At 38.2% G+C, this 16,953-nt stretch overlaps 1 protein-coding gene across 11 annotated transcripts in view; it reads right to left on the bottom strand.

Moving 5' to 3' along the window:
* SPEF2 (sperm flagellar 2) overlaps window positions 1-16,953 on the bottom strand; it is a 210,962-nt gene that overhangs the window by 180,042 nt on the left and 13,967 nt on the right. The window lies entirely within an intron of this gene.

Raw genomic sequence — 16,953 nt, 5'->3', positions numbered from 1 at the left:
AAATGTTAGACATGATCTCCATGTCATGAGGGTACCTGGCATGAAATAGTTGCCTAAAACTTAGGTTTTTGGCAGGAAGGAAGATTTTTCTCCAACAAATTCCCACACTACTGTGAAGATCATTCCAATGGATTTACTAATCCTTGTTTAGTTTAAAAGATCATATACTATGGGAAAAAGATGGATGATATTTGGTTGTCAGCACAAGCAGGTCTTTGTTCCATGCTGAGGAATGCAGTATTTCAGTGGGAAATAAAGTTAGTCCTTTGCAGTAGATGACAAGCAAGCTGCTGCACTTGATGCTATACTGGCACACACCTAGGGTCACAGTGTAAATTCATCCTGTGCTCATCTTTGCAAGGCCTTTCTCTGGCATGAGACTGCTGCATCCAAAACGATGACCCATTTTCTTTGCAAAAATGTCTCTGTTCACCAACACATGTACCTCCTCAGTTAGGTCCACTCATTTGGGATCCCTTTTTTCCATTTCACACAAAAAGCCTCTGTGGCTCCCAGACAGGAACCAATTTAGTATACCTGAAATACTGCATGATGCCAGTATACTTGGCATAACCAAGAAGTCAGCCAATTTGGTACATGTGAATTACTGCAGGAGCGATCTTGCCAGTCTGGTCCTTTACCTTTTCAATGGACACACAGGTATGCTTTCTGACATTACTTTTGTTAGGAGGACCATGATTCAGGAGAAGAATCTGAAGACAAACACTACTGATTTCCACATTTTGGCTTTTTTGGACTGGGAAGATAATTCATGTATAACATTAACCTTGAAAACCATCAGCCTTGCAATAATAGTAACTGAAAACCAACAGTCTGGTAGTCATTGGAGACAGATCTGAAGGTCCTCAGAAAGTCCTATCTTCAGAGCATTTCCGCTATTTGAAATCTCAATTATGTACTGAATTTATTTGATAATAATGTATCAATATGTTCATTAATTAATAACAAATAGGCTCTATCATTGTTATCAAAAATAGCAAAGACTCATTGTGGACAACAAAGGAATTCATTGTACAATCTTCACAATTTTTGTGAGATATAAGACTTCTAAAATTAAAAGTTTACTGAAAAAATAAACAATGCCCTATAGAACTGTGGGAGAGTATCAGGTATCTCAGCCTCCACATAATGAAAATTCTAGAAGAGGAAAGGAGAAAGAAAGTGGCAGAAGAAAAATTTGAAGAAATAATTGCCAAAACCTTGCAAATTGTGTGAAAGACATGAATCTATGTATCGAAAAAAAGCTCAATGAACTCCACGTTGGTTAGTGTCAGGAGCTTCTTCTGGGTCCCCTACATGGCTGCAAGGGCACAAGGACTTGTGCCATCTTCACTGGTCTCCCAGGCACATTAGCAGGGAGCTGGATTGGCAGTGGTGGAGCTGGGACTTGAACCAGTGCCTATATATGGGATGCTGGTGTTGCAGATGGCAGCTTAACCTGCTAGGCCACAGGCCAGCTCCCTCAAATATATTCTTATATAGACATAGTACAGCCAACTTATTGAAAAGCAAAGACAGAGAGAAAAATTAAAATCAGCAACTGGAAAACAAGTCATGAAATACAAAGGAATCTCAATAAAATATATAGCTCATTTCTCATCAGAAACCAGAGAAACTAGAAGGCAATGGGATACCATAATCAAAATGCTAAAAGAGAAACACTATTAACAAAGAATTCCATATCCAGCAAGACTACATCTAATTTGAAAGCTAAACAAACACTATTTGTTGTCAGCATGCTTGCCCTTATAAATAATACTAAACAGAGTTCTTAGGACCTAAATGAAGGACACCAAAAAGTAATTCAAGTCAGATGAAGAAATAAAGCACATCAGTAGAGGTAATTATACAGAGAAATACATAGAGTTTAAATGCATTTTTGTTCACAGCTGTTTTCTTCTATATGATTTAAAAGACAATTGCATAAATAATAATTATAAAACAGATTTGGTGAGCTTGAGATATAATCTGCATGAGAATTGTAACACAAAGGAAGGGAGACAGACTTGAGATATATTGAAGCAAAACTTTCAGAAATGATTGAGATTAAACTCATATTAATCTCCATTAGCTTGATTTAAATAAAAATTTTAATTGTAATCCCCAGGCAGACACTAAAACAATTACTCATTGATGCAGTAAAAGAAAGACTAAGGAAAATAAAGTGGTATTAAAAAATACCTATTAAACACAAAAGAAGGCAATCACAGAGGAACAAAAAAGACTTAAGAAAAACAAAATAAATCAGATTCCAAGATGGCAGAATAAGGAGGGAGCTTACTGCTGTAGTCTAGGGGAAGAAAGTTAAAAAAAATAAAAAAGAGTGGAGAGAGTGCAATCTCAGGGAAGAGTCAGTGAGGAAACTGTAGAGGAAACTCCATGCCAACTAGAGGGATACTGTGGAGCCACATGGAAGGTGTGGACACATACAACTCAGAAACCCAGCAGCCCAGAGCCTCAGTAGCAGCTTTGGAGAGTGAGGTGAGACCAGACAGCAGCAGCCCAAGCCAATGGTGACAAAGCTCTGGGACAGGCCTAGTGTTAAGTCTGTCTTGGAACCCAGTGAGGGACAGTGTACCTGCCAACCTAGAGGGACAAAAAAAGGAGTGGGCACATTTTTCTCTCCCTGACCACTGGCACTGGCGTCCTGTAACTAGCTCAAAGAGGGCAGGTGCCATTTTATACACACATAACAGCTGCACCAGCTTGTGTCCATGCACCCAGGAAAAAGCTGAAAAGAAACGCTTGAGTACGGCTGGGAGAATTGACAAGGGACGGGGTTCTTGTGACTGTTGGAGCGTTGTGAGTCTTGTGTGCTGGGATGGGCTGTGAAAACACTGTGGCTGTGTGGGAGGGCACAGAGTATGGCTGGGTCTCTGAGCAGTCACTGTGGGAGGCTCCATATGCTCAGGGCTCCCTGATTTCCTGGTGAGAGTCCTGGCTACAGGATCTGTGCTCACACTGATGACTGCATAGATCCTGTGTGTGATTCTTGCGTCAGCATGGATGAATATTGTACCCACTGGGGCTAGTGCCTGGGCATTGGTCTCCATGGAGGAGAGAAGGTGAGCATGAAACTATCCAACAGAGCTGATCAAAACCTCCACTCTGATAAAAAAAAAAAAAAAAAAAAAAAAAAACAGGAGGAGATTTACCATGCCAGCTTGGATCTTGGATGTCACCCTGGATATTCCCTTCACCCTGAAGCACTGAGCTCCTGGGCCATACCTAGCAAATGCGTCTGGGTATTCACTGAAAGAGCAGACATTCCACTAAGTCACAGAGGAATACTTCAAAGATAAAAGCCATCACAGGGGAAAAAAAAAAAACACCAAAAAGTATCTCTAAAAGATGCCTAAAAATAAACACAGAAATTCAAGAAATAAGAATAAGGAAGATGACACGACACCCCCAACATCACTTCAGTACTGGAATGAGAAGATGAAGAGATCAAATCTTAAAAAAAATGATCACAAGATTACATAGACGTAATCAGAAGCAAATCCACAAATTAAAGAAATCCATTCACGACCTGAATGAAAATTTTCCCCATAAAATTGAAGGGAGGAGAGAACCTCCACTTTGACTATGACCTTGTCTAAATAAGATCAGAGTTGGCGAACTCAAAAGGCTTCCATAGCCTTGGCAACTCATGACAAGAGCCTCCGGTGATTACTGACACCATAAACAAGAGTGTCAATTGTTAAATCAACAACAGGAGTCACTGTGTACTTACTCCCCATGTAGGATCTCTGCCCTTAACGTGTTGTACTATGTGAATTAACGGTATAACTAGTACTCAAAGAGTATTTTATACTTTGTGTTTCTCTGTGGGTGCAAACTGTTGAAATCTTTACTTTATATATACTAAATTGATCTTCTGTATATAAAGATAATTGAAAATGAATCTTGATGTGAATGGAATGGGAGAGGGAGCAGGAGATGGGAGGGTTGCAGGTGGGAGGGAAGTTATGGGGGGTAAAAAGCCACTATAATACAAAAGTTGTACTCTGGAAATTTATATTTATTAAATAAAAGTTAAAAAAAAAAGAAAAGAAAAAAAGAAGAAAAAAATTTCAAAAAAAAAAAAAAAAGAAAGAAAGAAAGAAAAGAAAAATCAATGGGGCCAGCACTGTGGTGTAGCAGGTAAGGCTGCCACCTACAGTGCTGGCATCCTATTTGGACGCCAGTTCCAGTCCTAGCTGCTCCACTTCTAGTCTAGCTCTCTGCTGTGGCCTGGGAAAGCAGTAGAAGATGGCCTAAGTCCTTGGGCCCTTGCACTCATGTGGGAGACCCAGAGGAGGCTCCTGGCTCCTGGCTTTGGATGGGCACAGCTCTAGCCATTGAGGCCAATTGGAGAAGGAACCAGTGGATGGAAGACCACCCCCGCCCCCGTGTGTGTGTGTGTGTGTGTGTGTGTGTCTATGTAACTCTTTCAAATGAATAAATAAACCTTAAGGAAAAGAGAAATCAAAATGAAATATTGGAAATGAAGATGACAATAGATCAAATAAAAAATACAGTAGAAAACCTTAACAACAGACTCAGTGAGGCAGAAGAAAGAGTATCTGAGTTAGACAACAAATCTTTGGAAATTTTATAGTCAGACCAAAAAAAAAAAAAAAAAGAAGAAGCAGAAGAAATTAGAAAACTCAAAAAACAGTGTTAGAGATTTATGGGATAATATCTAATGACCCAACAGGAGTTCCTGAATGCATGGAAAGAGAGAATGGATTAGAAGGCCTTTTTAGTGAAATAATTCCCCAATTTGAAGAAAGAAAGGATGTCCAAGTACAGGAAGCACATAGAGCTCCTAAGAGACACTAACAGAAAAGATCTTCACTATGACACACTGTGGAACTCTCCACATTGTGAAACTCTCCACTATAAAACATAAAGAATCTAAAATGGGCATGAAAGAAACACCAGATCACTTTCAGAGGATGTCCAATTAGACTCATAGTTGAGTTGAATTCTCATCAGAAACCCTACAGGCTAAGGGAGAATGGCAAGATATAATCCAAGTCTTAAGAGAGAGAAAAAAAAATATCAACCCAGAATACTGTTCCTGCAATGGTATCATTTATGAATGAAGGTAAAATAAAGAACTTCCATAACAAACAGATATTGAAAGAATCTGTCACCATTTGTCCAGACTTACAAAAGATGCTTAAGGATATGCTACACACAGAAACACGGAAACATGGTCAACACCATGGAAGAAGGTGGAGGCAGAAAATCTCCCATTAAAAGTACAAAGGAACTATTCAGAACAACCGAAAAAGATGGAATCCTCCCAAATTCTTTCTATGAAGCCACCATCACCTTGATCCCTAAGCCAGAGAAAGATGCAGCACTGAAAGAAAATTATAGACCAATAGCCCTGATGAACATAAATGCAAAAATCCTCAATAAAATTCTGGCCAATAGAATACAACAACACATCAGAAAAATCATCCACCCAGACCAGGTGGGATTTATCCCTAGTATGCAGGGATGGTTCAAATTCGCAAATCAATCAATGTGATACACCACATTAACAGACTGCAAAAGAAAACCATATGATTATCTCAATAGACACAGAGAAAGCATTTGATAAAATTCAACACCCTTTCATGATGAAAACTCGAAGCAAATTGGGTATAGAAGGAACATTCCTCATTATAATCAACGCAATTTATGAAAAACCCACGGCCAGCATCCTATTGAATGGGGAAATGTTGGAAGCATTTCCACTGAGATCTGGTACCAGACAGGGATGCCCACTCTCAATACTGCTATTCAATATAGTTCTGGAAGTCTTAGCCAGAGCCATCAGGCAAGAAAAAGAAATTAAAGGAATACGAATTGGGAAGGAAGAAGTCAAACTATCCCTCTTTGCAGATGATATGATTCTTTATTTAGGGGATCCAAAGAACTCTACTAAGAGACTATTGGAACTCATAGAAGAGTTTGGCAAAGTGGCAGGATATAAAATCAATGCACAAAAATCAACAGCCTTTGTATACACAGGCAATGCCACAGCTGAGAAAGAACTGCTAAGATCAATCCCATTCACAATAGCTACAAAACAATCAAATACCCTGTAATAAACTTAACTAAGGATGTTAAAGATCTCTATGATGAGAATTACAAAATCCTAAAGAAAGAAATAGAAGAGGATACCAAAAAATGGAAAAACCTGCCATGCTCATGGATTGGAAGAATCAACATCATCAAAATGTCCATTCTCCCAAAAGCAATTTATAAATTCAATGTGATACCAATCAAGATACCAAAGACATTCTTCACAGATCTAGAAAAAATGATGCTGAAATTCATATGGAGACACAGGAGACCTCGAATAGCTAAAGCAATCTTGTACAACAAAAACAAAGCCAGAGGCATCACAATACTAGATTTCAGGACATACTACAAGGCAGTTATAATCAAAACAGTGTGGTACTGGTACAGAAACAGATGGATAGATCAATGGAACAGAATAGAAACACCAGAAATCAATCCAACCATCTACAGCCAACTTATATTTGGTCAAGGATCCAAAACCAATCCCTGGAGCAAGGACAGTCTATTCAATAAATGGTGCTGGGAAAACTGGATTTCCATGTGCAGAAGCATGAAGCAAGAGCCCTACCTTACACCTTACACAAAAATCCACTCAACATGGATTAAAGACCTAAATCTATGATCTGACACCATCAAATTATTAGAGAACATTGGAGAAACACTGCAAGATATTGGCACCTGCAAAGACTTCTTGGAAAAGACCTCAGAGGAATAGGCAAAGCCAAAATTAACAATTGGGATTGCATCAATTTGAGAAGTTTCTGTACTGCAAAAGAAACAGGAGAGTGAAGAGGCAGCTGACAGAATGGGAAAAAATATTTGCAAACTATGCAACAGATAAAGGATTAATAACCAGAATCTACAATGAGATCAAGAAACTCCACAACATCAAAACAAACAACCCCCTTAAGAGATGGGCAAAGGACCTCAACAGACATTTTTCAAAAGAGGAAGTCCAAATGGCCAACAGACACATGAAAAAATCTTCAGGATCACTAGCAATCAGAGAAATGCAAATCAAAACCACAATGAGGTTTCACTTAACCCCAGTGAGAATGGCTCACATGCAGAAATCTACCAACAACAGATGCTGGCGAGGTTGTGGGGAAAAAGGGACACTAACCCACTCTTGGTGGGAATGCAAACTGGTTAATCCTCTATGGAAGTCAGTCTGGAGATTCCTCAGTAACCTGAATATAACCCTACCATACAACCCAGCCATCCCACTCCTTGGAATTTACCCAAAGGAAATTAAATTGGCAAACAAAAAAGCAGTCTGCACATTAATGTTTATTGCAGCTCAATTCACAATAGCTAAGACCTGGAACAAACCAAAATGCCCACCAACAGTATACTGGATAGAGAAATTATGGGACATGTACTCTATCGAATACTATACAGCAGTCAAAAAACAATGAAATCCGGTCATTTGCAACAAAATGGAGGAATCTGGAAAACATCATGCTGAGTGAATTAAGCCAGTCCCAAAGGGACAAGTATCATATGTTCTCCCTGATCGGTGACAACTAACCAACCACAAAAAAGGAAACCTGTTGAAGTGAAATGGACACTATGAGAAACAGTGACTGGATCAGCCCTTGTCCCGACTGTTGATGTACAATTTAATACTTTATCCCGTTTAGTATTTTTTTGTTCTAGCTAATTCTATTGGTTGAATTCTGTAATCAACACACATTTATTCTTAGGTGTTGAAATTTAACTGAAAAGTAATCCCTGTTAAATATAAGAGAGGGAAGAGATGTACAATTTGGGAAATGCTCAATCAGACTTGCCCCAAATGGTAGAGTTAGAAATGTGCCAGGGGATTCCAATTCAATCCCATCAAGGTGGCATGTACCAATGCCATCTTACTAGTCCAAGTGATCAATTTCAGTTCACAATTGATCACACTGATAGGTCTAAGAGTCAAAGGGATCACACAAACAAGACTAGTGTCTGCTAATACTAACTGACAGAATAAAAAAGGCAGAGAACGATCCAACATGGGAATTGGGATACACAGCAGACTCGTAGAATGGCAGATGTCCTAAATAGCACTGTGGCCTCAGAATCAGCCCTTAAGGCACTTGGATCTGGCTGAAGAGCCCATCAGAGTATTTTAGGCATGGAAAGCCAACACATTCTGGCCAAAAAAAAAAAAAAAAAGGACCTAAATGAAAGGTCTCTGTGAGTGAGATCCCAGTAGAAAGAACGGGTCATCAAAGAAGGAGGTACCTTTCTCTGAAGGGAGGAAAGTACTTCCACTTTGACTATGACCTTGTCTAAATAAGATCGAAATCAGGGAACTCAAGAGGCTTCCATAGCCTTGGCAACTCATGACTAGAGCCTAGGGTGATTACTGATGCCATAAACAAGAGTGTCAAATTGTTAAGTTAACAACAGGAGTCACTGTGTACTTACTCCTTATATGGGATCTGTCCTTAGTGTGTTGTCCAATGTGAAGTAATGCTATAGCTAGTACTGAAACAGTATTTTACACTTTATGTTCTGTGTGGGTGCAAACTGATGAAATCTTTACTTAATATATACTAAATTGATCTTCTGTATAAAAAGATAATTGAAAATGAATCTTGATGTGAATGGAATGGGAGAGCGAGCAGGAGATGGGAGGGTTGCAGGTGGGAGGGAAGTCATGGGGGGAAAAAGCCATTGTAATCCATAAACTGTACTTTGGAAAATTATATTTACTATATATAACATATATATAATATACTATATTATATACTATATATATTATATATACTATATTATATTTACTAAATAAAAGTTTAAAAAATTTCAATAAATGAAAATTTTACTAAAAAAAAGTACAAAGGAAATCCAAAGAAAACAATATGAATATTTATGGAAAAATGGCAGGGCCAAGTCCTTAAGTATCAATAATCAATTGAATGTAAATGACCTCAAACTCCAGTTAAAAGATACAGACTGGCTGAATGGATTGAAAAACAAGACTAATCTATTTGCTGCCTACAAGAAACACATCTCACTAACAAATATACATGCAGACTGAAAGTGAAAGGATGGGAAAAGATATTCCATGATAAAAAAAATGAGCTTGTGAACCCATCCTAATATCAGACAAAATAGACTTTAACAAAAAACTATTAAGAGAGACAAAGAAGGAAATATGTTGATGAAGGGATCAATTCAACAGAAAATGTGACTATAATAAATGCACCTAATTACTGGGCAACTGGCTATTTAAAAAAGTGTTAAGGGATCTAAAGGGAGACATAGACTCCAATACAATAGTTCAACCAGACATAAAATCAGCAAGGAAACACCAGTTATTTGACACTCTAGACCAAATGGACCTAACAGATATCTACAGAACTTTTCATTCTACAGTTGCAGAATACACATTCTTCTCAGCAGTGCATGGAGTTTTCTCTCGGATATACCACGTGCTAGGCCATAAAGCAAGTTTCAAAATTTAAAAAAAAAAAAACTGAAGTCATACCATGCATCTTCTAGGACCACAATGGAAAGAAGCTGGAAATCAACAACTCAAGAATCTCTAGAACATATACAAACACATGGAGTCTGAACAACATGCTTCTGAATGAACAGCGGGTCACAGAAGAAATCAAAAAAGAAGTAAAAATAATTTCTGGAAACAAATGCAGACGACAATAGAATATATCAAAAGTTACATGATACAGCAAAGCAGTGTTAAGAGGAATGTTTATAGCAATTAATGCCTACATCAAGAAATTGGAAAGGCACCAAACAAATGACTATCAATACATCTCAAGGACCTAGAAAAATAACAGCAAATCAAATACAAAATTAATAGGAGAAAATAAATACTTAAAATTAGAGAGGAAATAAACAAAATTGAACCAAAACATACAAAATATCAGTGAAATGAAAAGCTATTTTTTGAAAAAAAAAAAAAAGCAAGATTGACATACTATTGGCTCAATTAATCAAAAAATAGAAGACCCAAATCAATAAAATTAAAATTAGAGATGAAAAAGAAAATCGAACAATAGATTCCACATAAATAAAATAATCATCAGAAATTACTACAAAGAGCTCTGTGCCAACTAATTGGGAAACACAGAAGAAATGGATAGATTCCTGAACACATACAACCTACCTAAATTGATGCATGAAAACACAGAAAACCTAAACAGACCAATAACCAAAGCCCAGGACTGGACGGCTTCATTGCTGAATTCTACCAGACTTTCAAAGCAGAACTAACTCCAATTTTTCTCAAGCTATTCAAAACCATTGAAAGAGAGGGAATCTTATCAAACTCCTTTTATGAAGCCAGGATCACCTTAATCTTTAAAACTGAAAAAGATACAACAGAGAAAGAGAACTACAGACCAATTTCCCTGATAAAAACAGATGCAAAAATTCTCAACAAAATACTAGCCAATCAAATCCAAAAAATACATCAGAAGGAACATTCAACCGGACCAATGAGATTTATCCCTGGTATGCAGAGATGGTTCAGCATTCACAAATCAATCAATGTGATACATCACATTAACAAGTTGAAGAACAAAACCATATGATTATCTCAATAGATGGAGAGAAAGCATTTGATAAAATTCAATATCCTATCATGATGAAAACTTTAAGCAAACTGGGGTATAGAAAGAACATTCCTCAATACAATCAAAGCAGTTTTTGACAGCAAGTGTCCTATTGAATGGGGAAAAGTTAGAAGCATTCCCACTGAGATCAAAAACCAGACAAGGATGCCCACTCCCACCACTGCTATTCAATATAGTCCTATTCAATATAGTCGGGAAGGAAGAAGTCAAACTATTTCTATTTGCGTATGACCTGATTCTATATTTAGGGGATCCAAAAGATCCAGTAGGATACTATCGGAAAACACAGAAGAGTTGGTAAAGTGAAAGGATATAAAGTCAACACAAAAAACAATAGCCTTTGTATACACAATGTCATAACTGAGAAAGAACTTCTATGATCAACCCCATTAACCATAGCTACAAAAAAATCAAATACCTTGGAATAAGTTTAACCAAGGATGTCAAAGGTCTATATGGTGAGAACTACAAAACATTAAAGAAAGGAATAGAACAAAATATGAAAAATGGAAAAATCTTCCATGTTCATGGACTGGAAGAATCAACAGCATCAAAATGTCCATACTATCAAAAGCAATTTACAGATTTCAATATGATCCCAATCAAAATACCAACAACTTTCTTCTAAGATCTAGAAAAAATGGGGGCGGGCACTGTGGCGCAGTAGATTAATCCTCCACCTACAGTGCAGGCATCCCATATGGGTGCTGGTTCTAGTCCCGGCTGCTCCTCTTCCAATCCAGCTCTCTGCTGTGGCTTGGGAAAGCAGTAGAAGATGGCCCAAGTGCTTGCACCCCTGCACCCACGTGGGAGACCAGGAGGAAGTGCTTGGCTCCTGGCTTTGGATCAGAGCTGCTCCGGCCATTGCGGCCATTTGGGGAGTGAACCAGCAGAAGGAAGACCTTTCTCTCTGTCTCTTCCTCTCACTGTCTGTAACTCTACCTCTAAGATAAATAAATAAAATTCTTTTAAAAAAGAAAAAATGATGCCAAAATTCATATGGAAACACAGCAGACCCTGAATAGCTAAAGCCATTTATTCAACAAAAACAAAGCTGGAACCATCACAGTACCAGATTTTAAGATATAGTACAGAGCAGTTATAATCAAAACAGTCTAGTATTGGTACAAAAACAGATGAACAGATCATTGGAACACAATGGAAATGCTAGAAATCAACCCACTTATGCACAACCAACTTACCTTTGACAAAGGACCTAAAATGAATTCCTGGAGCCAGGACAGTCTCTTCAACACATGGTACTAAGAAAACTGGATCTCCACATGCGCAAGTATGAAGCAAGACTACCTTATATTTTACACAAAAATCCTCTCAAAAGAGATCAAAGACCTAAATCTATGACTGATATGATCAAATTATTAGAAAACATTGGAGAAGTTCTGCAAGACATTGGCCTAAGCAAAGAGTTCTTGGAAAAGACCCCAGGGGCCCAGGCAATCAAAGCCAAAGTTGACAAATGGGATTGCATCAAACTGAGAAGCTTCTGTACTGCAAAAGCTTCTTTACTGCAAAGTGAAGAGGTAACCAACAAAGTGGGAGAAATTATTTACAAACTATGAAACTGATAAAGAAATAATATTCAGAATATATAGGGAACTCAAGAAACTCAACAACAACAAAATAACCAACTCGGTTAAGAAATGGGCAACGGACTGAAACAGGTATTTTTCGATAATGGAAATCCAAGTGGTCAGCAGACACATGAAAAAATGCTCAGGATCACTAGCCATCAGGGAAATGCAAATCAAAACCTCAATGAGGTTTCACTTCACCTCCTCCCCTGTTAGAATAGCTTTCATATAGAAATCAACAAACAACAAATGCTGGCAAGGATGTGGGGGAAGAAGATACCCTAATCTACTGTTGGTGGGAATGTAAACTGGTACAGCCATTGTGAAAGATAGTATGGAGATACCTGAGAAATTTGAATATAGACCAGTATACTATATAACCCAGCCATTTTATGTCTGGGAATTTACCCAATGGAAATGAAATCAGCATATGAAATAGTTATCTGTACCCCCATGTTTATTGCAGCCCAATTCACAACAGCTAAGACTGGAATCAACCCAAACGTCCATCAACAGAAGAATGGGTAGAAATTATGGAATATACTACACTGTGGTTAAAAAGTAAAATCCAGGCTGGCGCCATGGCTTACTTGGCTAATCCTCTGCCTGTGGTGCCGGAACCCCAGGTTCTAGTCCCGGTTGCTCCTCTTCCAGTCCAGCTCTCTGCTGTGGCCCAGGACTGCAGTGGAGGAAGGCCCAAGTGCTTGGGCCCTGCACTCGCATGGGAGACCAGGAGGAAGCACCTGGCTCCTGGCTTCGGATCAGTGCAAAGCGCTGGCTGTAGTGACCATTTGGGGGGTGAACCAACGGAGGGAAGACCTTTCTCTCTCTCTCCCTCTCTCTCTCTCTCTCTCTCACTGTCTAACTCTGCCTGTCAAAAAAAAAAAAAAAAAAAAAAAAAAAAAAAGTAAAATCCTGCCATTTGCAACACAATGGATGCAACTGGGAACCATTATACTGAGTGAAATAAGCCAGTCATAAATTGCAAATACCATATGTTCTTCCTGATCTGCAGTAACTAATAGAGCACCTAATAAGTAATCTTTAGAGGTGAAATTGGCTTTGAAATGTAATGACTTTGAACAGCCCTCGTCTCAACTGTTGAGGAAACAGGGTTTTTTTTTTTTTTTTTTTTTTTTTTTCCCATACTATTTGTTGAACTTTTTACTCAGTAAAGAGTTAATCTTATATGTATAAAGTTCATTGAAAGTAGGTCTTTGGGGGCCAGCGCTGTGGCTCACTTGGTTAATCCTCCGCCTTCGGCACCGGCATCCCATATGGGCGCTGGGTTCTAGTCTCAGTTTCTCCTCTTCCACTCTGGCTCTCTGATGTAGCCAGGGAGGGCAGTGAAGGATGGCCCAAGTGCTTGGGCCCCTGCACCCGCATGGGAAACCAGGAAGAATCATTTGGCTCCTGGCTTTGGATCGGCACAGCGCCAGCCATGGCGGCCATTTGGGGAGTGAACCAACGGAAAAAGGAAGACCTTTCTCTCTGTCTCTCTCTCTCACTGTCTGTAACTCTACCTGTCAAAATAAATAAATAAATAAAAAAGAAAGTAGGTGCTTGTTAAAAATAAGAATGGGAATAGGAGAGGGAATAGGAGAAGGAGGAGGAAGAATGGTGGGTATGAAAGTGGGAGGATGCATAGGGTGGAAAGAATCATAATGTTCCTAAAGTATCACTTATGAAATGCATGAAGTTTGTATGTCTTCAATAAAATGTTTCTGGGGAAAAAAATAAAGGCAGTTTAATCCATTGCACAATACCAGGCCCTCACACATCATGAAGGTTCAGTATGTGCTAAGCCTACTTTTGACACAGCATCACAGAAGAGGTAGTTCTGATATCTTCTGGGGGAAGAGAGACCAGAGAGAAACCTCTCCCTACTACCACGTGAGCACACAGCTAGCGCGTACCATCTGTGAAGCAGAAAGTAGGCCCCTTCCAAACACAGACTGCTGGCACCATGTTCATCAACTTCTAGACTGTGAGTAAGAAACTGCTGTTGTTTGCACATCATCCAACCTAAACCATTTCCTTTTATCCCTATTGGACTAAAACACATGGAGAACTGTATACAGCTCAAGGGAGGGGGAGAAAGAAGGACCAGATATTTGCAGATGGCTACGGGTCAGGAGCAGCTCCAAATGCTTTAAAGACACGTCATTTATTGCTATCCACAAATTAATCAGGTAGATAATAGTATTTCTGTTCTACAGAAGAGAAAACCAAGGCTCAGAAAAATTGGCCAAAGGCCACTTGGTGGAACTGAGATTCAAATTCAGTCACCTTCTTAGTCATAATATCACACTTCTTCCCAAAAAGACAACGTTCTATGTGACACTAAAAATTGACTAAAATTTTTAATTCCTCAAAACATTATGCTGAGTGAAATAAGCCAGTCCCAAAGGGACAAATACCACTTGTTCTCCCTGATCGGTGACAACTAAAAAGGAAACCTGTTAAAGTGAAATGAACACTAGGAGAAACGGTGACTTGATCAGCCCTCACCCTGACTGTTGATGAGCAACTTAATATGTTATCCCTCTTAGTATTTTTTTTTGTTTGTTCTACTTAATACTTTTGGTTGAATACTGTAATCAATACACAATTATTCTTAAGTGCTGAAACTTAACTGAAAAGTGATCACTGTTAAATATAAGAGTGGGAATAAGAGAGGGAAGAGATATGCAATTTGGGACATGCTCAAGCTGACTTACCTCAAACGGTAGAGTTAGAAACATACCAGGGGATTCAAATTCAATCCCATCAAGGTGGCATGTACCAATGCTATCTCACTAGTCCTAGTGATCAATTTCTGTTCACAATTGATCATAATGATAGGACTAAGAACCAAAGGGATCACATAAACAAGAATAGTGTCTGCAAATACTAGCTGATAGAATAAAAAAGGGAGAGAACGATCCAACATGGGAAGTGAGATACACAGCAGACCCATAGAATGGCAGATGTCCTAAACAGCACTCTGGCCTCAGAATCAGCCCTTAAGGCATGCGGATCCAGCTAAAATGCCCATGAGAGTATTTCAGGCATGGAAAGCCAAGACACTCTGGGGGGGGGGGGGGAAACCTAAATGAAAGATCTCCGCGAGTGAGATCCCAGTAGAAAGAACAGGTCATCAAAGAAGGAGGCATCTTTCTCTGAAGGGAGGAGAGAACTTCCTCTTTGACCATGGCCTTGTCTAAATATGATCAGAGTTGGTGAACTCAGAGGGCTTCCATAGCCTTGGCAGCTCATGACAAGAGCCTAGGGTGATACTGATGCCATAAACAAGAGTGTCAATTTGTTAAGTCAACAACAGGAGTCACTGTGCACTTACTCCTCATGTAGGATCTTTGTCCTTAGTGTGCTGTACATTGAGATTTAATGCTATAATTAGTACTCAAACAGTATTTTTCACTTTATGTTTCTGTGTGGGAGCAAACTGTTGAAATCTTTACTTAATGTATTAAACTGATCTTCTGTATATAAAGAGAATCGAAAATGAATCATGATGTGAATGGAAGGGGAGAGGGAGTGGGAAAGGGGAAGGTTGCAGGTGGGAGGGACGTTATGGGGGGGAAGCCATTGTAATCCATAAGCTGTACTTTGGAAATTTATATTCATTAAATAAAAGTTAAAAAAATTTTAAAAAATCTAAAAAAACAAATATCAAGATGGCAGACTTAATCCTTTCATCCCCTAATTACATTAACATAAATGGATTTTGTAACTACAATTATAAGAAAATTGTTGGCAGAATAGAAAGATGAACAAATTACATTCTGTCTGTAAGAGAATATACTTTAGATTCAAAGATACAAGCTAAAAGGATGGAAAATATATATGTAAATACTAAACAAAAAGAGAATCAGAAATATCAGACAAAATTGACTTTAAGAAAAATATTATTAGATAACAACAGCAATGCTTTATATTGCCAGAAGGATTAATCCCTAAGGAAAACATAACTGCAAAGCATAAAATCTAATACAAAAAGCACAGAACCAAAAACTGAAAGAATTAGAGGGAGAAATAGCCGATTAAACAACATTAGAGACTTTGATACTCCACTTTCAATAATGGATATAGCTTCTAGACAAGGAAATACAAGATTTAACACTATAAATCAGCTAAGCTTTACAGATGTCTAAAGAACATTCTATTGAACAACAGAATACTCATTCACTTCAAGCACAAATGGAACATTTTTAAAAAACACTACTTGTTAGACCATCAAAAGGTTTAGATAGGTTTAAAGAGATTTAAAAGATAAATACCATGTTCACCAATCACAATATAATTCAATTAGAAAGCAGTAAGTAATCTAATTTGGAAAATTCACAAATATCTGGAAATTAAACTCCTGAATAACAATGTCTCAAAGAAAACAATCACAATTTAAGTTAGAATACTATTTGAAATGGATAAGGATGGAAATAACATATCAAACGTATGGGATACAGTAAAGCAGTTCTTAGACAGAAACTTAAGTTACCAATGCCAACAACAATAATGAAAATCTCAAATCATAAGGCTGCCCATCTACATGAAGAAACTACGAAAGCAAAACCCTCCAAATGAATAGAAAACCAAAAATATTTACAAGAGCAGTAATAAGTGGAAAATAAATTCAATGAAGCCAAAAAATTGATCTTTGAAAAGTTTAACAAAATTTG

Source organism: Oryctolagus cuniculus, chromosome 14, assembly GCF_964237555.1.
Source record: "Oryctolagus cuniculus chromosome 14, mOryCun1.1, whole genome shotgun sequence".
Lineage (NCBI taxonomy): Eukaryota > Metazoa > Chordata > Mammalia > Lagomorpha > Leporidae > Oryctolagus > Oryctolagus cuniculus.
This window is presented reverse-complemented; position numbering and strand designations above follow the sequence as displayed.